Source organism: Sylvia atricapilla, chromosome 3, assembly GCF_009819655.1.
Source record: "Sylvia atricapilla isolate bSylAtr1 chromosome 3, bSylAtr1.pri, whole genome shotgun sequence".
In the NCBI taxonomy this organism is placed as follows: Eukaryota; Metazoa; Chordata; class Aves; order Passeriformes; family Sylviidae; genus Sylvia; species Sylvia atricapilla.
Genome location: NC_089142.1, coordinates 60971170 through 60996932, shown reverse-complemented (window position 1 = coordinate 60996932; position 25763 = coordinate 60971170). Strand labels below are relative to the sequence as shown.

The following is a 25763-nucleotide window of genomic DNA, read 5'->3' as shown; positions in this document are numbered from 1 at the left end:
ACAAACATTAGAGAAAAAGGTTAAAATACAGTATTTCATAAAATATTTTCATACAATGCTTCTGAAATTAGATAACCTAATGATATTGTAAGAAAATTCTATCCCAACTAACTAAAATTATATATTACTTTTCACTTACTCTTCTACTGAATGACAGCATGAAACAAAGATGATGAACATATAGAAATTACAATATCAGAATACAAAAATTCTATTTCTAGCTATTAAAAGAATTAAATGCCTAAATTAAAAATGGGAAAATCTGGTTACTCAGTGACTTTAAAACCTCAAATAATACCTGACAGATGCTGAATTCATTGGATTGTCAACCTAACAACTCACTACTTGGCTGCAAATCTCATGCTTTGTAGATTGAAATGGTGCTAGATATTAAAAAAACCAATCTGTTATACTCAATATACAATCCACAGATTATATGTTTGCCTGAAATCAGTCCATTTCTTTTCTAAAAAGACATAAAACAAGATTTACTTTACATGTAAATATACTGCCTTGTTTATACCTGTACACCTTCACAGCAGAGTTGTTTTACTGCTGCTGTTATTTCTCCTTATGTCTACATTGTAATGTATTTCTCTTGTAAAAGGGGGTGTGTAATACTTGTGCCACTGGTCAAAACAGAATGTAGAAAGGCTAATAGGATTGTCTATGAGGAAAAAAAAATAATAACCCACTCATTACATTCCTAGGATGAGGAATTCAGCGTATTAATAAAACCACAAGGCCATAAGACAGTGCAAGGAGATGGCATACACCATTCCAAGAATGTTAAATAACCCTAACACAGAAGTGAGTGGATAAATGTTCCACAGTAAGCTTGCAAAAAGCAACCCCCTAAGGGCAATTATCATATAGGAACAAATAATTTTACAAATTATTGCACCTGAGAGATATGTAATATTGTCCATTTCATTTCTATTCCCCACAGTGTCGATACCACAGTAATCCTACCAGAATCTATCACTAAGAATTGGAATAAACAACATTTTACTGATGGCTAACCCATAAAACAAATTTTCCATTCTTTCCTGTCAAATCCCTACTGTACACAAAGTCCTTAAGCAACTTAGCTTATTATTATCCAATAAGAAAAAAATTCCCACACAAATATGACATTTAAGGGGCCTGCAAACAAACCCTGAATTTCTTCCCTCTGTTCTCAGGAGTGATCAAAGCATAGCATTAGATCTAAGAAATCTCTAACACTTCTTGTTCCCATTCACATAGACTGAGATATTCTACCCTCAGTATCCTAAAATAGCTACAAACTATCTGCAAGGCCTATCTGGTCTGTTTAATTATCTTGCAGGTATTTTTTTATTTCTATTGGATAAGTAGGTAGGAGGCAGTATTAACAAGTTTCATGGATGTTTCCCTCCCTTTTAACAGCAAAATGTCAATAAAATAATATTATTTCCAATCCCTACAATTTTGCTTCAGATGCTAATTGTAGTTAAATACTTTCTGAAATCTTGTAACTAATGTCAGCAAAAAAGGCTGGAAAGTTACATTATGTTGATTAAAGCTTGAGAAGCTAGAGCTCACATCCAAAAAACCATTTAAATTGATTTTTCAGTTGACTGAAACCAGTAACATAGGTTTTTTATAAATCTAACTCACAAGCTTTATTTTGCACTTGCATGTTTACCAATTTTCACTTCAGTTCAAGAAATTAATCTCACAGAAAGCAATATGAACCATAAAATGAAGCAAGACACTGCTAGATTCTAAACAGACACACTGGAGCAATGCAGAGCTGCAAGGATCTGATTACAGACTATCTTCTGCCAGACAGTCAGTCTCCCACTGGGATGGGGAGCACATATGCTGGGATGTTCTACAATAAAACAGTGTTTCTTATGTAGAGCCTTACAGATGTTGCAGGATTATTCTCTCTCAATGCTTCACCATTTTATCAAAATTTTTAAGCAGAGCATAGCAAGGCATTTACTGTTTAATAACATTACCTCATGCAATGTGCTCTGTGATTCTTGGATGTGTTGCTTTCCTTGCAAGAGCCAAAAGCCAAACTACAGAGGAACTGCTCTGGGCTGATAGGGAATGTCCTTTATTGCTGTTTCTCAGAACAGGACCCAGATCAGCAAGAGCTCCAGCAGACTATAAGCAACGCCGAGGCTGTCTCCTGGAAAGCCACATGCAGATGCAGAGAAAATCGGGATCCACACAGGTCTTCTGTCTGCTCTGTCCAACATTTATTATTTCTCTTGCTCTGAAGCGGAGCTACAAATAACTGACACCTCACCAATTTTCAAATGAAGCTTCTATAATTACATTGCTGTGCCCTATGGAAACACTACTGGGTTTCTCATAGCAACCTTCAATGACTCAGAGAGCCCTGCTCTTACCACAAAATTACTAAGAGAGATTCATCCATCCTCAACAGAAGAGCCGGTACGTGACTGGCAGAGCCACCACTACCACTGGCAATCCAACAGCTTTATGACATCTTGTCTCTTGAGAAATGAAGTCTTATGGCCAAAGCAGTAGTACATACCGTACACAGTAAGGCAGGATTGCTTCTATAAAATCTCTCACACCCTATGATGCCCCGAATGCACAGAGTCTTTTTAGCAGCTCTGCCAGATAGATAAGTACAATTCCTTCACAAAGGCCTGCAAGACAGCAAACTGTTCAAAGAAGCCTATGCCATAGAAAGTCTTCTTGATCTCTGCCACCACAGTGACTCCAATTCCCTTCCTAGATCCCCTTGGCCCTCATCCCTGTTCTCACTGCCAGGTGCCCGTCTGACATCTCCTCAGGTGGACTCAAGTTTCTTAATACAGCACAAAATTTAAAAAAAAAAAAGGTGAAAAATATTCTGTGGCTTTAGGGATTTGGATTCAATCACTGATGGCTCAGGTCAATGTTGGAACTGCAGCTATGGAGCAGGCACAAGGCTGAGGAGCAGGAAGACCTTTCAGAAACAGAAAGATGTTAGCTCAGCTCAGGACTTTCCCCATGGGACAGAGCTGGAGCAACCTTCTTAATACTGAAGGGAAAAATAGCATTTTTCATAAGTAAGAAGGCAGAATTTAACATTACTGGCTTCCAGTCTGTGGTACGATCCCATCTCCCCTGAGTGTAGCTCATCTGATGTTTTCCAGTCTCTTTCTATCTCGCTTCAAAACATTTCGGTCCATTTCTAGTCTGCATTCAAAAAAAGAACGGTTAAATGGTCCTTCCTTCTGGAACAATGTTCTCCAAACTGCCATATATGCCCCACCAACACACAATGTTTGCATATAGAAAACTGCAACACAAGGTACTCTGAAGTGTGCAAGACCCAGCCTAGAACAAGGCCGATAGCAGTCCAAAATCTTATGTCTGTCTAATCTCCAATAGTGCTGGGGATAACAAAAAAAAATCCCCCCCAGAAAGCAATATTTTAATGGATTGCATTTTAGGATTATCTTCCAAACTCACAATAGTATCAAGTTACTTTCAAAGGAAACTAGAATTCCATTTACAGAAATCCAACGTTTACAACATTTAGAGAACTTTACTAATAAAACTACACACTAGATGTTTTGGATTCATATTACTAATCTTTTTAATTGAAAATTGATTTGTTTTTAAATAAAAGGAAGAATCACCCTTAGCTTCTGACCTGAGGTGACTTTCTAGATGCTGAATCATTACGTCAGCAGAAACAGCTGATCTCAACATCAAATTTCTTTTTTATTTTCTAACAAAAAAACCAAATTTTTTCAATTTATCTTTGAAAAAAACCTGACATAAACTATACTGAAATAAACACAATGTTTCCTCTATGCCTGTAGAAAATCTGTTGCAAGCTGATCTGCCCCTTCAGCAAAATGAAATCAGTTATTTACCCAGCAATTTCCCTCATTTTAGTGCTCTGTGGCACTTTTGAAACCTCAGCAAAAACATTTAAGCAATACATAGTCACATTATTTATTATTAAAGCTATTTTATTTCAATTTGACAACTTTTATGAAAGGCTAAATTTACTACAATAGACTAAGACAAAAGTCCTACTTAAAAATAGTATCTTTTAATATCCATTTTTAGCCACCCTATAAATATTCTCTAATACAGCATAGTAAAAAAACATTTGGCAATGCTATTGCCATAGGCTTCTCTTCCATTACAGACCCATGTCTGCACTTCCATCACAACACAAAAAAGGTCCCAAATCTCAGTTGGAAAGCTAATAATGAAGATAAACCAAGCTAAAAAGCCAAATTCTAGAGTGAACTGCATGAGGTACAGGCACACATCCTCTTCTAACCATTCAGCAGTAGACCTGTGATAGTCTCTACCAGGCACAGCAGCAGAAGTCATCAAAACGACAAAGCCAGACTTCAACGTATTCTGTCTGCTTTGCAGACAAAAATACTTTTGCAGACAAAAGCAAAACCCCTTTGGATGTATTCATTTTATTTACTTAAAGCTTCAGGAAAAAATAGAGTCCTCAAAATTCAAATCTTAACATCCACAAGATTTCAGATGGACTAATATGGCATGAACAATGCATATATCCAGTCCATAACAGAGGCACTATGCAGAAATTTGCATTTCTACTTCCCCTCATTCAAGGCCACCTCCATATGCACACGACAAGAAAACTTGCAATGGTTATTTGCCAAGCCATGCAATGTCACACGGCAGCAGTGAGTCAATCTTTAGAAGCTGGCTCCAGCCAGACCAGTGCCTGACCTGCTCCCCTCCAGCTGCGACACCAGGTCACAACAAGCATTGACCCCATCAAAAGCTGATGGCAGAGCTGGAGGGAATCCCTCTAAGAGGAAAGCAAAGACTAAAGGAGCAAGCTTCCTTCTGGGAAAATGGATTGAATCAAGGTCATACTGAAAAGAGGCAGGTGGTTCATAAGGTAAAAAGAGCACTAGATTAACATGTGGAAGTCATGCAGTTTTATTCCGAAGCCATGATGCTGAAGTTCTTGGCCAAAAGGTTCAAATCAAACTTCAGGCATGGTATCAATTACCTGGACTGAGTAAACACGCCAAGAGGCTATATACACATACTAGAGCAACAGCAGCCATCTAGTACAAGGGATGTTTAATTAGCTATGTAGGGATACAGGGTTTGGGGAGAAGGGAAGTGGGACAATCTGTGTCCTTCAGACTAGTAATAATGTTTGTACGACACTTTTACACTACAAAAAAAAAATTAAAAAACAAACAAAAACCTCAAACAAACTATACAAACCCAAAGTTACTGATGCAATTTTTTATCAGCATGCTAATGAAATGCTACGCTGTTTGACATGAGAAATTATATCTTCATAAAATTCACTATGCAAGACAATCCTGTATCCATAAATCAGACACTAAGTCCACACAGGGAGACCGGACTGTTTTATTTAAAAAACAATGTACAATCAGTGATTAAGCAAAAGAGAGTGAAATGCTGAAGAAAAATTCAGGAGGGCAATGATTCCCTTCATATTATTCTCCTAAAGACTCAACTGATAGAAATATATAATAGGTGTTTGCCTTAAAAAAATTATACAGATTGCATACTCCTGAGAGAGGACTGTTATCCTCATGCTGGATTCTTTCCAGACATATTTTTGGCTTCTACTGTAACCACAAAACACGGCTGGGGAAACAGGATAGGACACGCAAAAATACCTCTCTGACAACCAGAACATCTGTCTCAACCCAGTATCTGTTTACTTTTGTTTCATTTTCACTTCTGCATGACACAAACAAGCAAAAAAAAAAAAAAAAAAAAAAACAAAAACCACCACACCCCAAAAAATCCCACCAAAAACAAAAACAAAAAAACAGCAGTAGAAAGCAGGAAGAAATCCTTCCAGGTGATCAGGGCTTAGGTTCTGCAAAATACATCTCTATATTCTCAAGCTATGAACACACTACAATACCCTGCTGATTGTGGGTATCACCAGTTAGGGCCAAAGGATGTCACAACTATGCTACACACAACCAATTTCTGTGATACAAAGGATCTAACAACCACTGACAATCAACAATGCTTTTCTAGCTGAGAAAGCAAACTGCTGTGTGGCAGTATTTTCAGGCTTTCCAGTGACATCATTCTAAGAAAGAGGCAACTGTCCCAAGGCAGATTTAGAGTTATCACCAGCATGAGAGAATGTCTTGTTTATAACCAGTAAAGATTTTGAATCTAGAGGGGGACAGGAAAAAAAAAAAAAAACAATTAAACACAGACTAAACAAAACTACTTGAGGAAAATCTGTCCACTTTGTAACTAAATACCAGAAAATTTCTGCAGAAGATACTTCATGTAATTGAGTGCTAGAGCAAATAATTCACAATTTGAAGTATCACATTTATTAAGCATTTGATTCTTCAAACAGTAGAGAGCATGGCACATCTCCATGCTGAGTCTGAAAACCCCGACATTAGAAGGGGGACTATGGCATCCAGAGCAGTGCCTATACACCATTTTTTGTCTAAATACTGTGTTGGCCAGAGTTCTGGGCCTGAAATTTTCTAAAACACTGAACAAAAGGTCTCTGGTTCTCAGTTCACAGCAAGTGTGCTGCAAAGTGCACAAGAGAACCTAATGCTGCCAAACAAGCTGTGCACTTCTTTGAGTTTTATTTGGTACGGTATCCAGCATATCCCCCAACTTCTCCCTCCCTGTTATCACTTATTCTGCTTTAAAACAGACAGCTTTGAAATATCCTGCAAGAAAAGCTTGAAAGAGAAGACCTGAGTACTATGGTACAGGCCACCTAACAAACATCACAGTCTAGAGAGCAAAAACCTTAACAGTCTCACTTTGAGGATCTGTCATCCACAGAGCCACAGGAGCCTGTCCTGAAAGAAAAATCCAAAAATGCAGAGGGAAAAGAGAAGAAAAATGACAGTGCTATCATCTTTTGATGAATTTAAATCCCTGAGAGATGCCTGAATTTACTCAGCTACTCAAAGAAAAAAAGTAAACCTGCAAAGACAAAGAATAAGTCCCTCAAAAAATAGGAAGAAAAAAGGATAGGTGAACAAGACACGAACAAAGAGAGGTAACAAGTAGCTCAAGGTGAGACACACAGGAAGCTTCACACCACAACTTGAGAAACACAGAAAAAAGAAAAAAATTATCGCAAAAAGTTGCGATTTTGTTAATTGCATTTTTCATGGCATGTTTCATTTGTTCAGGTGAATTTCTGAATAAACATAAAACACCCATAAGCCACAAAAAAGGGACCTTCTTGACTTTTCTTACTCCTCTTTGTGATCCAAGGAATTTCATATTTACCTCTTTGGCTGGAGTACAATTCTCTTCTTCACAAGGTCTCTGCCTATACCCAGACACAAGAAAACAGCAGGCCTATTAACTGTGGACTGTGAGTGAGAGCAAGTCTCATACCTGTACCATGAATTTACATCTTACTTCCCCTGAAAAGAGCACTAGTTTAATGTAATCACTCATCTTCACATATAATCCAAAGACAGTGTTGTGTGGGAACTTCAGACTATACAACCCTAATATTTCACTTTCATCTTAACATTGACAACAGTAAATTATATTTCGCATATTGTATACCACACTGTCCAAAAATAAATCTGGGGCATAATAGCTGAGTTAAGTATTAAAGAAAATTGTAACAGGAATTAGCAGTTTGTTCTCCAAAAACAAGCCCAAACAGGTAGGCTAAGACTTTCCAACAAAAGAGCATCTCTGCTTTATTTGTACTGCTTGAGTAAATACAAACATTGCTTAAGGACTGCAAAAATGAAAACTCCCACAACCTTACATAAATATCTGCAGCCAAAAAGCATCTCTATGAATAAAGCTGAATACTCTACAGATATATTTTCTATTACACAGGGGAGAATAAAATGCACTGACCTTTTTTCACAAATACACCCTTACCAATGAATGAGTGATAAAGACTTGTCACTGGTAACTCCCAAAACACAGTACTCTAAAGAATGCTGTGGACCCTTTCTGTGATACATTATCTGCTACAAACATGTGGAAGAATTTTTCAACAGAGTGCACTTTAGTGGATATGTTCAAGTACATGCCCTATGTGGGTACCTCATCCAGCCATGTACTACTGCCCTAATTAATAATATTTTGAAGTACTGTAACTTTAGCAGTGTTACTCTGATGGTTTACAGACATTGAGTGATAAGCCAAGAGTTCACAATCCCAAGAATCAACAAGAACACCAGGAAACAAGGAGCTGCATAACAGTATTTACAGTTTCACCTGTCCCATTTCAGGCCCCTCTCTTTCTGCAACCTTTTTAGTTTAGGGTGTACCTAGACTAAGTCATCTTCAGTTGAGTGAACATTTGGCTCAATTCCAACTACACCACGATTTTTTTTTTAACATGATCCTGATATTTTGAACCCTTTATCCAGTGTCCTACTAGTGTCAGTGATTCTAAGAAAAGTATTCCCATTATACTGCTAAGTGAAAGAAAATTAAAGCATCTCAAGGCAATACAGAAGGTTATGGTAGAATTGAGAGGGATGTACAGGAGTTCTGTCTCCTAATCTGCTGCTGTAATCATCAGCCAGTGCAAAAAAAAATTATCAATATTTAGGTGTTACTTTAGACTGGCATAGGTTGGCATTGGGTTTTTTTCCTAAATCATCATTTCATCAGAACACCCATTTGCATGAGGTTGCAATTGTTTTTCAGTTGTACTCATATGGCAGCAGCCTCCTACAACCTACTTCACCTTTCCAACCACAAGACCCACTAGTAAACACCAAACAAGCCAAAGGAGAACCTCAAACACACTAGGAATTACTGGAATATCTGAGGTTATCTGAAGATAAGCATGGCTTCCCTTACAAAAACAATGTGGAAATCTGATCCAGAGGATGCACACTTTTATCTATTATGAAGGAATGGAAATGAAGCCAAAATTCCTTAAGATGTCTCAAATGAAGGTAAAACTCCGAATCAAAAATGAAGTAGAAACAGGGCAGAAACCTTCTCTAAAAATAGATCTTGCTGTGCAGCCAAGTATGCCTGCATGCAATTGTTATTTATTTTTAAGTCAGAGTAATTTTCCAGGTAGGTTATTACATCAGCTAACAGAATGAGGTCCTTTAAAACAAAACAAAAGAAACCCCCAAGATCTCTCCCACGATCACATTTGCTATAAAGATGTAGAGGAAATCAGGAAGCAATAACAAAATGCAGTCTCTTGCCTGGCATTGCACAAAATCACAAAATTGTAAGTTCCAATGAAGCCAAAGACAGTAACAATACCAACACCCAGAAAATACAGTCCTAACTCTTAACCAGAAAGACTGGGACAAACTGTCCTAAACACTGAAAAATAATTTTAAATCAAAAACATAACAAACAAACGAAAATACACACAAACAATACACCACACATGCCCCAAGCCCACAGCCTTATCAAGAGCATAAACTCATGTACTCCTTAGGAGGCTCTCCAGTGTTTTCTCCATTAAGCCTGCATCACCTCAAGCCTATTCTTATCAAGTGTTCTCACCCCAGACATGGATGGGTGCACTTAAAGATGTCTTTAGGGACAATCAAAACAGACACAAAACCGAGCAATGCCAGCACTTAAAGGATTTTTTATTCAATCCTTCCATGCTAGTCCTGCCAGTGAAAAAGGCAACAATCCAAACCTCTTAGGATACTCCAAGGCAGAAAAGTTATTCCATAGCTTGAGCAAGTGTTAGGCTCAGAAAGCTATGAGATCTTAAGTCTCCACACCAAGAAAACAAAGCAGAAGTACATGTAAGTGAAAACAGACAGCTGCACATCACTGTGGACACTCAGTCATGAGGTGCGATATTTGTCAAAGCCGTGACAATGCTGCTGGAGGCAAATTGGTATGATCCAAATCTTCACAACGTATCTGTCCCATTGTATCTTTCTTAGCAAAAAATGGACAACTAGCAACAAATCTCTTCCTGAAGGCACCATTAAAATTTTATTATCCTTTCCCATGCAGAGGTCATTTGATTGTTTTAGGAGAATTTTCATTAAACAAATGCTGGCTATTTCTTGGTTTCTCTGTGCATCCTTCGGTGATAAGGATGGACACAAATTCAAATCCAAAGCAGGGAACAAAGTTTTCCTAGTATTTCTGGAGCTTTAACAAGTAATACTATATTAAAACTGCAAGAGCTTGCTCTGGCACCACAGCATCAGACAATCAAATCATAAATATTTTCTCTCCAAGCCACCAGAAATATTTAAAGCAAACTCCAAAGGGAGAAGGGGAAGACAACTATCCAACTTTTGGAACACAAGCTTCCTATAACAGAGACAAAAGACTTTACTGTTGCACCTCATGGAAATAGAAGACTATCTTTTATGAGATCTTGAAGCACTAATAGACACTTTTAGCCCAGAACAACCATAATTCAGGTTATCTGCTTTCTGCATTAATAACTGCACAACTGACCAACACAATACTGAAAATGAAACTGTACTGCACAAATTTTCTATACATCTTCTTCTTCCTCAACTACCAAACTACAACATCACTCTCTCTTCAGTGGTCTCTCATTTAAATCCTTGGAAGAAAGAGCAATTTCCAATTTCTTTATTAATAAAAGTAAGTACTGGTTTTGGGGGGGGGAGGTGTCTGTTACTGACTTCTAATTCATAACAACTAAAGAAACAAACAACTCCCCTATAACTCCTAAATAGGATTTAAAAGATACCATGCAATAGCCACAGCAACCAAGCTCTAAAACCCTTTCTTTAAAAAGTCATTGTGAATCCTACCGATAAGAGTCAATATGATTATTAAATTTTCATACTGCTTCACCTCACCCCTGTTCCTGCACCTTCATCATCTCTCTGTCATCCAGGTATTAGTTATTTATCCATCAGATACGGGTATTTTTTGACAGAATATGTTTTCCTAAAAGACACAGTCAGCAATTTGCTACTGCAAAGTATAAAATACACAGTTCTTGTGATAATATGTGGATGAAATGTGACTGTACACCTCACCTTTGCTCTATTTCACTTATGTCTTCTCTCCTTGTCCATCTCCTCTGCAGAAGAGCATGCCAGCACCTTTCTAATCAGACTTGCAGCATGCAGGCTGAGGTGTTTTTCAGGAGATGCTGCCACTGCATTTACCCAGCTAGAGACCCTGAGGCCTCTGAGAGGAGGGTCTCCTCTCAGAGGAGACCTTTGCTTTTCCCAATACTATACAGGCATACTCTTAGCACAAGTGCTGAGCTCAAATTATACTTTTCTTATATAGTATACTTTCCTCAATCTTATTACAGGTCCAGTGAACAGACTTTCAAATTCAAAAATTCCCTTTGCAACACCAGGAAATAACTTGTATTGGATTTTATACATGTTCCACAGGGTATTTCTACTGGTATAAAGGAAGACAGAATGTCTCCTCAGTGGGCTGGCAAATCTGGAAGGAATCCACCCCTAAAAGGTCTGTAACTCAGAAGAAGAGGACTTAATCCTACGATTTGTATTAGCTTTTAATGGAACCCTATTGCTGCATCAAAGCTTTGACTGTCGAGAGAAACAGATTAATTCTTGCTCATGGTGCTCTGTTACAATTCACAATAAGACTTCATACAGGTATCTTTAGAAGAACCATGTCCCTCCCCCCACTACTCTAATCTTTTTAAAATCTACTTTATATCTTCACCTCCACTTTGGAAAAATAGCAAATGGCTCCAAACTGCATACCTGTAACATGAGCCGGTTTAATTTTATCCCTTGATCATTCATGCAAGTTAGCAGATTTTCACTGCATAGCTTCCCATGTCAATATAAAATTTAAATGCATTTATTAAAAACTTTATTAGAAGTCAAACACTCTAATTGCTTTAGCCAATTGAATTCATAAACACTTAATGGACAATGGAAGCTGTTTTCCCCATGTTAGCCTCATTTTCTGATGACAAATTAAAAAACATACATACATACATACATATATATTTGCCAAGGATCCTGCGCCTTAAGCATCAAACATTAAAGATCTTCTAACAAACCCTACCAGATACGAGAAGGAAGCAGAAATCCAAACCAGGGATAAGTCCATGTCAGACTAGAAAAGTCTTCAACAGACTCCAGCCCAATCTAAGTCTGGAAATGCAAATCAAACCCATTTGATTTACTTCATTGTTTCTTTACAGATTAGGTGAAAGTTCCTGTACTGACCATAGGAAAGAGCCATTTCATTTACATATTGTTCTGTTTCCAAACTATTCAGAAATGTCTTTTTCTTTTTTATTGACTAAAGGGACAAATACAGATACAATACCAGTCTTCTACTATGCAACTACCGAAAACTCTACTAAAATCTCAATCAAAACTTCAATCTTATGAACTTGGCAGTCACTTTCCACAGGCCAGCTTTTTATGCTCACAATGTTTCTACGGATAGAATTCATATTCAGTAGATATGAAACTCATAGTCTTTACAAAAAGATACATTGGTAAGAGCAAAAACTCGCTATAAGCAATTCTCAGGTTCCATGTTAAGAGGAATGCAAACCATAAATAAACAGGACTTTACTCAAAGTGAAAAGAACTCCTATGAAGAGTCCTTTCTTTATACTTCACACTAAACATGAGTTTGCATACAAGGCCTGCGATTCCATATGTGTTCCACGTCAAGCACTCAGCTTTATCCATAGAAGTTTTTAATCAGATTTTACAAATTAAAAATAACAGGGTTTTTACATCAAGCAAATTAAAGGAGTGGAGGATTGTAACTCTTAAGCTGGCAACAGATGAACTAAAAATGGACATGTAAAACTTTTGTCATTCTTGTATCACAGGATGCTGCAGATGCCAAAGCTATCAAGGGTTCAAAAAAAAAAAAAAAAAAAAAAAAAAAAAAGATGGCATAAATTCACTGCAACTATTAAACCCCAAATGATTAAATACCATCTGTCACAAACCCCTAAACTGCACCCTGCTAGAACCCAGTGACATTTCCCTTCAGACACTCAGCTATTTGTACACCCTATCATACTCTGCCCTGGGCATCTGCTATCATTCACTGCTAAAAACAAGATACTGATGTAAAAACACCTCTGGTCTGAGCTGATATGCCATTCATAGGTCCATATTTTTGTGCCTGGGTAGAAAGAAGGTACAGTATCTAAAGCTGGTTCAACACCTACACTGTTCAAGTCCCTCATTTCCAAACACTATGTAGGGCACTTGTATGGCAGCCAAGATATTTATATAGTAACAGTTCTTAATATACTTACATGACTCGTGAGAGCTGGGGAAGACACCACAAGTATATAACTCTTCCTCCTCCCTTAGCTGAATTCACTCCCCCTTAAAAGTTTTGCTTAACACTTAAAATAGCTTTATGAGTAACATTTTTTCTATTTTTATACAACAGTAACTATTATCCATACCCTCTATGATCTGCAAGACAGGATTTGTGTATTTTACTTTCAGTGTTTTTTAATCAGATTTTAGATAGGTACATCTCTAGAGTTGTGTTTAATTTTTTAGTTACTTACAGCTGAAAGGATTTCATAAAAGTAACCCCACCACTCCATCAGAATAGAGATCTGTTCTTTATAAAGCAGAGACTGCAAGAACATTGCTACTAATGCCTGGTTGCTCAAAGGACCAAGGCTCCCATTGTATTAGATACTGCATCCAAAAGAGAATAAAAGTGAGAGTGCTTTCTCTCTCATTTAAGAATTTTGTTAGTTATGGTCTTTCTCCAACTAAAGAGCCTCCTGTGGACTGTGATCCATCACAATCACAGCAGGCAGTCAACCTTTCCTTTTCCCAATAACTTTATTTGCTACCCATCTTCAAAAACACTGTTCTTCGATCATATTCTTGTTATGTATCTTTTTTTGCATATTGTGTCCAACATTTATGGCTCCTTTTCTTGTCTTTTGTCTGCTTAAGTGGTGCCAGAGACCACTGGTAAAGTATTTGCATCAATTCTCTTTAAATGGATATATGCATGGATTTGGCCGCCTTAGAAATTCACTGTTCAAACCAGTGAAACAAGAGATATAGGAGGATTTTATACAGAAAACAGTTCAGCTGGAAGATACTTGCTTCAACAAATATTTCATGAAAAGGGTGTCTTCAAAGGAGAAGAATCTATTCCATGGCAGATACAAAGCAGAGAAGGAGCTGACAGGATAGGATGGATTGATGTGAGTATTGAGAGATGCTAGATCTTTCTATTCTAATGGGAGAGTCAGTCTTCAAGTGAATGTCTCGCAAAGAGTATTTTGCACTAGACAAGGATGTTGGAGACTATTCAAACCAGGGCACCAGCAAAGTGTACAACTACCAGCTGGGTCTCTTAGCTCTCAAACTATGCAGAAGGCAGCGAAGGACCTCCACACTACACAGCCCAGCTTTCCAGTGGGAGGTTCTCCAGACCAGATTTGATATATTATAGCTATCAAGGATATGGCACACAGCAGAGTAATACTGAGGCCTTTCATGGGTGTGAGCTCAAAGTGAAAACCATTATTGTGAGCCATTTAAAAGATATTAAAGTTTTAAATATCGTAAAATGATATAAACAAAGGCATTAGTTTAAAACTACACAACAGAGAAAAAAAGAATCAAATAATAAAAGCATGGATCAAAACAAGAGTCACACAAAAACAATGAGCACAGCAACAGGCAGATTCTTGAAACTGGACTTTTCAAAACATTTCCTCTTGGACCTTTTTCCAAACAATCCGAAACCACACAAATCTAAGTGAAATCTAGATGCAAGTCTGCCAACAAGAAGGCACTGTTTCTACAGAGAGCCAGCTGAAATCACCGACTACACCTGCCTGACTTCTGACAAACATTTCATTGCAGTAGCTAAGCCTTCATTCTCTTTATTGAAAGGTTTATAACTTAGATCTAAGTTTGTATTACAAGCTTATATTTCCTGATAGCATTACACTGTCTATGAATACAGTTCCCATATTATATAGCATATAGTACAATAAACAGTTTTCAAATTACAATCTCTCCATTGTCAACCCAACCATACATTTCCTAACTTGTATTTAATCCCTAAATGACGACTTAATGTATTATCTTGAATTTAAAAAAACCCACCAGCTTTTTGTTCTATTTTGTCAACTATTGACCCAGCATAAGACCTCAAGTCCTAAGTAACTATGAAAATGCACTAATAATGCAATTAGTAATATTCAACTGCAGATCTCAACTGATAGAGACAGTTAGAAAACAACTTGAAGATGTGTACTTCACATCCCTAGCATTAGAGGTTGTTCTGCTACCAGATGCATTACAAAAATGAGACACTGATGGCAACGCAAAAAAATGAAAGATTCTGTACCATTTTTACAACTCTACCATAGCAGAGATGAAGCAAGACACATAAGACAGGAGGATGCTGGCCGTGTAACTGGCTCATTCACACACACTTTTTTTATCCTGATCGATATCAAGAGACAGACATATGGACAAACTCTCTGAGCAGCCAAGCTCCCTGGTCACTGAACTAGAGACGTGCACCATTAGCACCTGGATCACCTTAACAGGAACTGTCTTGAAGCATTTTCTAACTCATCAATGAATTTAGTTAAGCCTTCAGCAAGGTTTCTTCTGACACCAGGAAGAGAAGTCTGTAAGCCATAAAGCACAGGCTTAACTTCCAACACTGGCATGGAAGGTATGGTATGAAACTACCTCAGACATCATTAAATTAAATAAAAAAAAATGCTACAACAGAAACAGAAAGGTGAGTTTGTTGGGGTTTTATTGTAAAAAAAAAATAACTAAATCAAAAGTCTGATTTTATTATTAGAGCTTCTTATAGCAATCACAGGCAGACAATGATCTCTTTATGAGCACTAGATAACATGATAATAATTACCCTAAGATAAGAAGAGAATAATTACACTGAATTCTTTTGCAAGGTGCTTTGAGACCTACTAATGAAAAGCAATGCTAAAAGCTGTGTATTTTAAGTATGCTTAATAATTACATAAAACAAGTACAACTTTTTCTAAAAGCCAGCTATAAACAAAACCGATTTCATTTCAAAGTTCAGCCGAATCAATTAAATTTTTGTGATAAAAATGAATCAGCTGCACTACAACAGCTTTCTTGGTGCAAGTTCACAATAGAAGCATTTAAATCTATTCACTGCCTTACTGAAGGAAATATACTGAATATTTTAAACTGTCCATCACAGGCTCAATATAGTTCAACATGAGTAGGGTTTTCAGAGAATCATGAAAAGTGTTAAGGGTTTTACACTAAACATCTGTTGACTAGGTGAGAAATCCAGTCTGTTGTCAGAAACAGTGATGCAATGTACAAAAAAAATTGTCTTTCTATGAAAATCATTCATAACAGTTACAGTTTTCAGTTTTCTAAGCTATTTTTAATCTTATAAATAGCTATCTATATATACTATCAACCCACTACCTCCCTCCAGCCCCCAAGAAACTGCTAATGACCTTCTTACAAAATTCCATTGGGGGCGTGGGGGAAGATGCAGTTTTTTGAAATAGCTCTACTTTTCCTGACATTCACATTGCCTGTGAAAAATGAGGCCCACTCGTGCAAATGTTCCTTATAAGAGCAATCAGGTTAGGAACTACTGGCATGAAGCTATTTCTTGAATTAGGATTACAGGATCAAGTTGATAGCTAGCATCCTCAGGGATCACTGTGATTTTGCTATTGTCGTAAAATTGGTGATGGTATCCTCAAAATGATTTTACCAAAAATCGTGATGCAATGAGACAACAATTTAAGTCTTTAAGCTTAAGTAAAAACAATTAAATGTTAGTGGTTCATGCGACCATCTCCAAAGCTGTCAATATCGTATTATGGTAAAACACTTGCTATTATGACACAGCTCTTACTAAATGTCATTTTATTAAACTGTTACTTTAAGACTTAAATTTTGAAAAATATTTGTAAAAACAAACATTAAGGAACAAAATTTTTTATTTACAGTTTTCATAGGTATAGAAAACATTCACTGCAAATACCCCTTACCTATTCAAAACACAGGATATTGCTCATGAATCAGTAACCCTTGGAAAGGCAAATTTAATCCTGGCAAAATAAAACTACCTATGACAATAATATGAGTGCAATATATTATACACATAATATAAAATATTTTATGTTTTTTTTTAAGATGAACATTTTCTATTAGGAAACCTTTGTTTTGTTCTTGTTTGAAAAACATGTATATCTGAGCCACGGGTGAAAAAGGACTCCTAAACACAAAAACATCAAATTTGACTCAGGCAATCCCTTAACCTCAAATTGCTGGAGGCCTGGCTGCTTTCCCAAAGAATCACAGCACGCTCACCCTGTTGTTATGGTGTTTCCTAAGCATCTGCTATGTGCCACTTGCAGAAACGGCAATCCAAACAAGACAGACCTTTGATCTCACCCCATGCAGCTGGTTTTAATTGTCTGTTCTAATGTCTCAGTCAAATTTAAGCACTGAACTGGTAAACGATTCCTGCACTTTTTCGGAAGGCAAGGTGCTCGAACACGTTCGCACACAGACGCTTACTGAAAGGCACGGCGAGAAGACACAACACAAAGAATGCGAAGGAGTTGCGCTCCCGAGGCGGATCTCTGCACATCGGGGGCACGGCTCCGAGCCGTGCGCCCCCCCGCCAGCCCCCACCCCGCCAAGGCGGGGACACGGGGGGGACGCAGCGGGAGAGAAAAGAAAAACAGAAGAAAAAGACAAAAATGTTTACAAATGGCAGCGCTACGGGCGGCGCACGGAGAGTCACAGGTGATGCCGGAGCCGGCGCTTCCCTCCCCGCCGCCGCCGGGGCTCCCGGACCTCCGGCGGGCAGCACCCCGCCGGGGCCCGGAGCCGCAGGTGTGAGCCGAGGGGCGCTCCGGACAGGCTGCCGCCCGCGCTCCCAGGCTCACCCCGGCCGGAGCCCGCCGGGCGCGGGGGAACGCCGCGGGAAGGACGCGGCTGGCGGCACACGGCGGGCGCGCACGTCCCGGCGGCGCACCGGGACCCCGCCGCCCCGGGGAGCGGGACCGCCCTGCCCGCGGCCGGCGCCCACCGGAACAAAAGGAAAACAGCCCCGGAGCCGCCCGCGGCCCCGCACAGCGCCCGGCCCATCCCGCCCCACCTCCCGCACTCACCTCGGCGCGACGGCGGCGGCGGAGCGGGCGGCGGCCACTCGCGCCCGCGGGACCCCTCCCTCCCGCTCCCTGTTCCCCTCCCGCCTTCCTCGCCCGCCCTCCCGGCTCCGTCTCTCACCGCTCTCGGAGCGGCGGCGGCGGCGGCTGGGCCCGGCTCCCCGCCACGTGACCCCGCCACGTGACCGCCGCCCTGCCCCGGCCCGGCTCCGCCCCCGCCGCGCGCCCGCCGCCCGCCCGCCGCGCCGGGATGGGCCGGGAGAGCCGGGATAGACGGGCATGGGCCGCGCCGGGATGGGCCGGGAGAGCCCGGGATGGCCGGGCATGGGCCGGGAGAGCCCGGGATGGCCGGGCATGGGCCGCGCCGGGATAGCCCGGGATGGCCGGGCATGGGCCCCGCCGGGATGGGCCGGGGTAGCCCGGGATAGCCCGGGATAGACGGGCGTGGGACGGGCCGGGATGGCCGGGCATGGGCCCCGCCGGCTGCGGGGCTGACCCGCAAGCCCAGCCCGCGGCACCGGGCCGGGACACACCGCAGCCCGGGGTGGGCACAGCTCGTCTGGCGGGGGAAAGAGCCGCCAGCACGTCCCTGTGCCCCCCGCTGGAGCAGGAATCACAATAGCGGGCGTGATTTGACAAAGAAAGCGCTGAGAGCCGGCTTACCCCTCCTGCCTTTAGGGCTGAGAAAGAGGGAATGTAAGTTGGTGCCAATGTCTGGGGCACCGAGCCCCAGCGTGTACTCCACACTCCGTGCAAGAATCACAAGCCCTGTGTTCCTGCGTTTTTGAGTCACACTAAACGCCAGAGCGAGGGAAAATTAACTGTGCTGACCAGTGTTCCGTGCTCGCAAAAAATAATGCTTACAGTAATGGGTAAAGGGGGCGTCTTATGGGAGAGTATACCTTTATCCTTCAAACTTGGAAAGTCAGGATAAAATCCAGGGATACCAACACTACAAGACCTGGGGGAGCCTCAGTGAAAGCAAACTGAGGTGTACTCGGGTATCGCATTCAGCGCACATTCACTTTCTTCAGAAAGGAGCAACAAAATGCCTGAACATAAAAGGTGTAAAGCACTCAGTAGTTTAAGGAAACCACGAACAAACTGCAATTATCAGCTCTAGAAAAGCCATCCAAAGAATAGTACACGGGGAGCAGGAAGTGAAAAGGCCCTATCCCCTGCTGCCTTTAGTAATCAAAACTTACAGACCATTTCAGAAACTAAGACGGTAAATATTTTTCAGAGGATTTTATCTTACAACCTATAGCAAGAAGGGGCCAAACTTTGTGCCAGAGAACCAGCTACGTGTGCAAAATCTGGAAGACTGAAGCCTGAGATACTGTGTTAGAGTTGGGTATACATTTTGTCTGTTAATAAAAATCTCATTTAGAAAAAACGTTGCTTTTTATTGAAGATTTTCAGTTACACTACACAGCTGAACCCTGGGACACCTCTTAACAGATCCTGTAGCTAAAGTGCAGTAAAAAGCCGTCAGGCTTCATTTCTGGGTGCATTATAGAGTTGCTATCAACTGGTGAGCTATGAAGACCAGCTTTACTGCTCTCCCTGAATTACCTGCTGGATATCTTCACAAAACAACCATCACCATCACTGGTAGGCCTATACTTTGTGTATTTTGTGTATTTCGTGTTGAAAATTTTGAGGAGCCAGAATAGTTGAAACCACTGTTCACTCAATTCTTGTGTCTGACTTCAGCTATCTGTGTCTTAGCTCAATTCCTAGTTTACTGGCCATCATAAGAATTAAATTTAGGTAGTAAAGCAAAAAAACACCAGAGAGAGGTTTACAAAACACCACTGTTGCTTTCTTTAATTGCCTTTATAATCCTGTCCTCTTCACCCCAGGCACATTAACTATGGTGCAACAGTGTTGCCTACTAGTCACTTTTCTGAGATGCATTAGAAGTTGTGCCTGGTTCATAACCACAAGAGAAAGGTGTTTGGTAGTTGTTCAGCAGCCTCTACACACTATGACCATGACTGACTGACACCTTGCAGGAGTCTCACCCATTCTGCACTCTGATGCAGCAGTCAGGGAGGATAAATGGGAAAATGATTGCTCCCTCTCTATCAACGTAATGCATTTGTTTTCCAAAAATTAATTTACACAGAGGCACAGGAGTCCCAAGAATTAGAACCAGATACTTTCAGGTATTTAAACCTTGCAACGGAGGAACAATTCCCCATCTTTGTCATCTGCATGTGTGAATCAACAAGGCTTTTTGCTATGCTGGAGGTGGACTACAGCATTCCTCCACGTGCAGAAGGGAAGTTACGGCAATCTCAGATGAAGTCCATAATCTGAGTGGAATCCAAGAGTATACTTCCAGATAAGACAAGGCCTCATCTTCCAAAGTGAAAATAGAAGTTAAAATCTCTACTATTTATAGCAATAGAACATGGTCTTGTAACTTGCCTACGGGACACTGTTGCTCTGTAAATGCAGCAGGAGATCATACTTGGGAAAATACCACTTACTGTATTGCATATGGTTTGTGAAACTACTTTGTACTTTTTTGAACCTTTTTTGTACTGTGACTAAAGGTACTCCTCTAGGATAATGAAGCATTTTAAAGCATACTTAATTCACACTTAACAGTATGTTTTTAAGATTTATACAAAACATATAAAACCCAAAGGAAACAGACAGCCTTTTCCTTCACTAGCCCATTGATCCCTTTCTCCTCTACTAAGACTGACCTAAAGTACCAGTTCATTAGATTATGGTGCTATCAGTAACAAAATTCCAATAATCCAACTCCAACATTTAATGCAACTTCAGCAATACAAATTAATAGAAACAGTAAGCTAAAATTATTTTATTAAAATCATAATCTCCTGTACCATTGTTAATTTTATGACAAAGCCTAAAAATCCCACTTTTTTTTTGTTTGTTTCATTTGGTTAGTTGGTTGGTTGGTTGAATACTCTGGTTCTGCTCAGTTCTTGGTGTTACTGACCTAAAGAAAAGCTTAGTTATTTAGCCCACTTGACTGGATAATAAAGATCAGTCAAGTAACTGTACAGAAAAGCTTATAAATTAATTTTTATTATTGGAGTATTGCGTATTTAAGGTCAAAGGCAATAGACGTGTCCTTCCAGAAGAACTCAGCTCTCTTTCAATCATAACCAGGCTTATGCTTGTCCTTTTTACCCAGATGTGAGAGTACACAGCTACTTTAATATCTGTCCATTTCTGTAATCCATTAATCCCATATTCACAAACCCTCTAAGGAACCAAAGGCTGTCCTCTTTTTCAGAAAGACTTTCTTGTAATATCTCCTTTATTTTTAAAGGCAGACACCATTAAAAAACTAGTAATGACCCTTCATGAAGTCAGATGATAAATCCCATTTTGTCTACAAGCAACTATGCAAACTTTTTTGAATGTCTTTTTGTTTTTAATTTCAAAAAACATGAGAACACAATCTTCAATTCACCTTCCTTGTTCTGCCCAATAGCACATCTCAGATATTTTTCTTGTTAGGTAAAATATTTGTATTCTCTTACTTAAAATGTTTTTTATTGTAGACACTTTCTTCCTATTTCATTTCAGTTTTCATTATTTCTTCACCTTTCACAAGGTGAAGAAATTCACTTTGTTAATGCTTGCTTATACAACTTGGGTAGGTTGGGACAGAAAACAAAGCACAGGACTTCGTTGCCTTCCAAATCCAAGCAACATTAGCACTGCAAAGAACAGAACTGTGATTTGCATGGGCATTGTGTTCCCAGAACTGGTGAGCCAATAGTTCTCTATACACTCATTAAATGTAAAGCCACAGGTCGTTGGTTATTTAATAATACAAACACTTCCTAGAAGTTTCTCACATGATTCATGGGAAGGGGAAAGTACACCTGAAAACTCAAATGTAGCCATTATTGTTAAGATCCTCTCGAATCCATTAGTTTAACATAGGGATTTTTTGTTTGTTGGTTCAGGGTTTGATTTTTTGGTTTGTTTAGGGTTTTTTATGTATCATTTGGGATGCAGCTCTTCATAACTAATCCCATCCTAAAGATAGTTTTGTTTAAGATGCAGATCAACTAAATCCAGATGACTATGGAATAACAAAAATCAGTTACCTATCTATACACAAACAACAACAAAAAAAAGCGCTTGCATCTTTCAGGTGTAATCATTAGCAGTAAGCAAAAAAGTGTTTAGTGTTGTCATGTGATTAAATCCACACAAGCCTGACTGTTATAAAAACTTGGCAATACCTTTGAGTTCAATTCAACTATGTATGCTATAGAATCAAGAAGCCTCAAACTAAAATTAAGGTATGTCTTTATTTCACTCCAGTTTTTTGGTCCTTCTGGAAATAAATGGAAGCAGAAAATTACCAAAATGTCCTAAATTAAAAGAAATAGAAAACTTTCCTTTATAGGTTGTAAAAAAAAAAAAAAAAAAAAGAGGCACATAGAATTCACCTTGCAGAGCACTGCCTCACAAAACACAGAATAGGTACTGAAATGTCTTGTGTTACAATGCAAAAGCTGCTTTTGTAGATGCCTCCATTATTCTACTTTCCACCTTCACCTCTCTCTGGATTTACTGCATGAATGACTGTCCCATTTTTAATGCATTACAGTTTCATTTGCAAACTTGTTCCCCTTTTCACATGCAAATCTATTCACTCCTTCCACATGCAAACTTAACTCATTTTTGTTAGTTTCATATGCTCAACTGATTCTAAAAGGCATTTCCTTTTGATCTATCTCACCTTGAATTTTCCTCCACCAGAGAGGAACACATCAGAGAAAGAGAAACAAGTCAACTTACCTGGGCAGATTCCCCAACAGACTAAGGATTTCCTCCATAGCTGAGGAAATGAATAGCCAGGCTGAATGAGGATTTACCAAACCTTCCAGTTGCCTGGCTGTTCAGTCCAGTTTCTTCCTGCTTCCTTTTTGTCATGGAAGCAGCTCCAACCTTTCACATATATTTCTTTCCCCCCTTCTTCAAGACCTGAACAGGGCAAACACGACCTGCAGACACTTGGAGAAAGGAGTCCACACTGGAACAGGATTCCTGGTAGGATTTGCAATCCTATGGGGAGCCTAGGTTGGAGCAGGCTGTGCCTGAAGGACTGCACTACAGGGAAGGGTGACCCACATTGCAGCAGTGTGGGGAGGACTTGCCCATGGGATGGACTCACACTGGAGAAGTTCATGGAGAGCAGTCTCCTGTGGGAGGGACCCCACCCTGGAGCAGAGGAAGGACTCTTCTCCCTGAGTAGTGGGAGAAACATATTGTGATAAACTTGATAAAGTGATAAAATTGTGACCAGAATCTCCATTTCCTGTCTTCCTGCACCACTGAGGGGAAAGAGGTGGAGCTGGGAAGGAGGGAGGGGTGAAGGGGGAAGGTGTTTGTAAGGTCTTATTTTACTTTTCATTATCCTGCTCTGATTCTGTTAGTAATAAATTCAATTAATATCTCTAATTCAAGTCTGTTTTGCCCATGGCAGTATTTGGTGAGTGAAATGGTGTGTCCTTACCTCAGCCTGTGAACTCTTTTCTCCCCCACGTCCAGTTGTGGAGGGGTGTTATAGAATGGCTTTGGTGAGTGCCTGGCATCCAGCCAGGATCAAACCACTACAGTGCTAAACAAGGGAAATATATTCATGTGTGGGTTGTGTTTTCTTTTTTTTTTTTTTTTCTTTTTTTTTTTTTTTTTTTTAAACTTTACATAATATTCCAAATAATGCCACATAAGATAATAACTGAAGAGATGAAGATTAGTACAGATGGCAAGGGATCAAAACTAGTTAAATGTGGCAGTGGATGGTGCTCCAAAGAAAACAGACTGAGGAGGTACAATAAATGGAGTCCCTGAAGAACTAGTCATGACAATGACCTTTAAAATATTTTTGTTAGGTGACCTTAGAACAAAAACATGAGTGTGCTAATAAAATTTGCTGATCACACAAACTTGAGGATCAACAATACAGCCTAGACTCAAAAGAGGTATATCATTCAGAAAACGGTAGATGATCCCCAGAAGCAGACCACTAAAAAGAAGAGGACTAAATATGATAGTACATAGTCATGAATTGAAGGACTTGAAAATTTTAAACTGAAGGCATCAAATGAAAAGAGAGGAGGAGAAAAACCTGCATTTGTCAGTCAGCAAGAGAATGAATACCTGTAGGGTATTTGATGACATCATGAAAGAAGCTAATACTCCCAGAATTTCAATGAGAGTTCTGGAATATGAAAAATATTGTGCTGGTCCATACAGTAGTGATCAATTACATTGAAGAATGGTAAATTAAACTTGAAATGGGTACTAAGGAGGGCCAGGAGAAATAGATATGACTATCTCTGTGTTACTCTATTAAACAGAGTGATTTTGCCTATTCCACTTACTGCATCAGGTTAGACTTCCTTTTTATGCACTTCACAAGAAACTTAGCATTATGAAACCCTAGTTCAGAGTGAGCCCTTTGAATATGTCTACAATATGAAAAAGATCAATTAATATGACTTTCTCAGCAAAGAGCACATTAGAATATTAAAACAAATAGCAGCTGGTGGAAGTACTTCCAAGGTCCCTAGGCTTTTCAGACAAGTGCCTTAATGCCTGAGATATAAATTTATATCTTTTTCAGCTTAAACCTACAGAGACCCATGCCATATATAATTTCTTCAAAACCTCTTATTTCCAAGTGTGGTCTCACAAGCAGTTTAAGTAAAATGACAGCACAGCAAAGCTTAAGCAGTCTTTTTTTTTTTTTTTTTTTTTCCCAAATTCAATGGCAATAATATTCAAATACAAAAATAAAGACAGAATTCTCAAAAAATGTGAAATAATAAGGGAAAAACTGCCAAAATATTCAAGGTCTTAAGCACAGTTTAGCACCAGACTCCCAAATTATTATACCCTGTACTATCACCTTCTATTTTAGAAGATATAACAAATGCAGAGAGTGTTGCAAAATCAAATTTTATTTTTTAAAAAAAAACCCAAATCAAACCCAGCATAATGCCTGCATTGTTGTGGGTAGCTTTATAAAGGAACACGACCAAATATTTAAGTCCATTTATTCCACTGGAAAACCCCCACATTTCAACCTAGATTTAAGACTAGAAAAATGCACTGCATTTTCTGATGAGTTTTTGCATTTTTAATGGTTTTAGCAAGGTATAATACAATTATAGAAAGCAGCTCTGTGTCCAAACAAAATTATATAAGAAACACCCCTTACTTTCATGAATACCTGATTAGGGATTTCACTGATCCTTTTAATCCTAGTGTAAGAAGGACACAAAAATAAATTCTAGATGTGAAAGGTCTGGTTATCCTTATTAGCACTCAAATTTTCTATGTTTGTTCCCCCTTGAGACCCCCACCTCAAAGTAATGCCACTCAGCGTAAGGACTGCAAAATCCTTTTCCTCCCTAAATTTTAAGAACTATTGTTGAGCAAGAAAAGGTCTCTTTCTCCCAGAGTAAGCATGCTGTAGAATCATTAAGGTTGGAAAAGACCTCTGACATCACCAAGTCCAGCTGTTAATCCAGCACTGCCGTGGTAACCTTTAGACTGTACCCCCAAGTACCAGATCCACATGCCATTTCAACATTTCCAAGGCTGGTGATTCCACCACTTCCCTGGGTAACCT

The 25763-nt window shown here is 39.4% G+C and overlaps 1 protein-coding gene across 2 annotated transcripts in view; it reads right to left on the bottom strand.

Annotated features, from left to right (window-relative positions):
- The window catches only part of TULP4 (TUB like protein 4), a 149274-nt gene extending 130972 nt beyond the window's left edge, over positions 1-18302 (bottom strand). The window contains exon 1 of one of the 2 annotated variants that reach the window (XM_066315540.1): positions 18237-18302. The gene's annotated coding sequence lies outside the window, so the exon portion shown is untranslated. Of the gene's footprint in view, positions 1-18118; positions 18203-18236 lie in introns of those variants that run through there. The other variant, XM_066315539.1, reaches the window with a different exon arrangement.
- Between the last annotated feature and the right edge of the window lie 7461 nt (positions 18303-25763).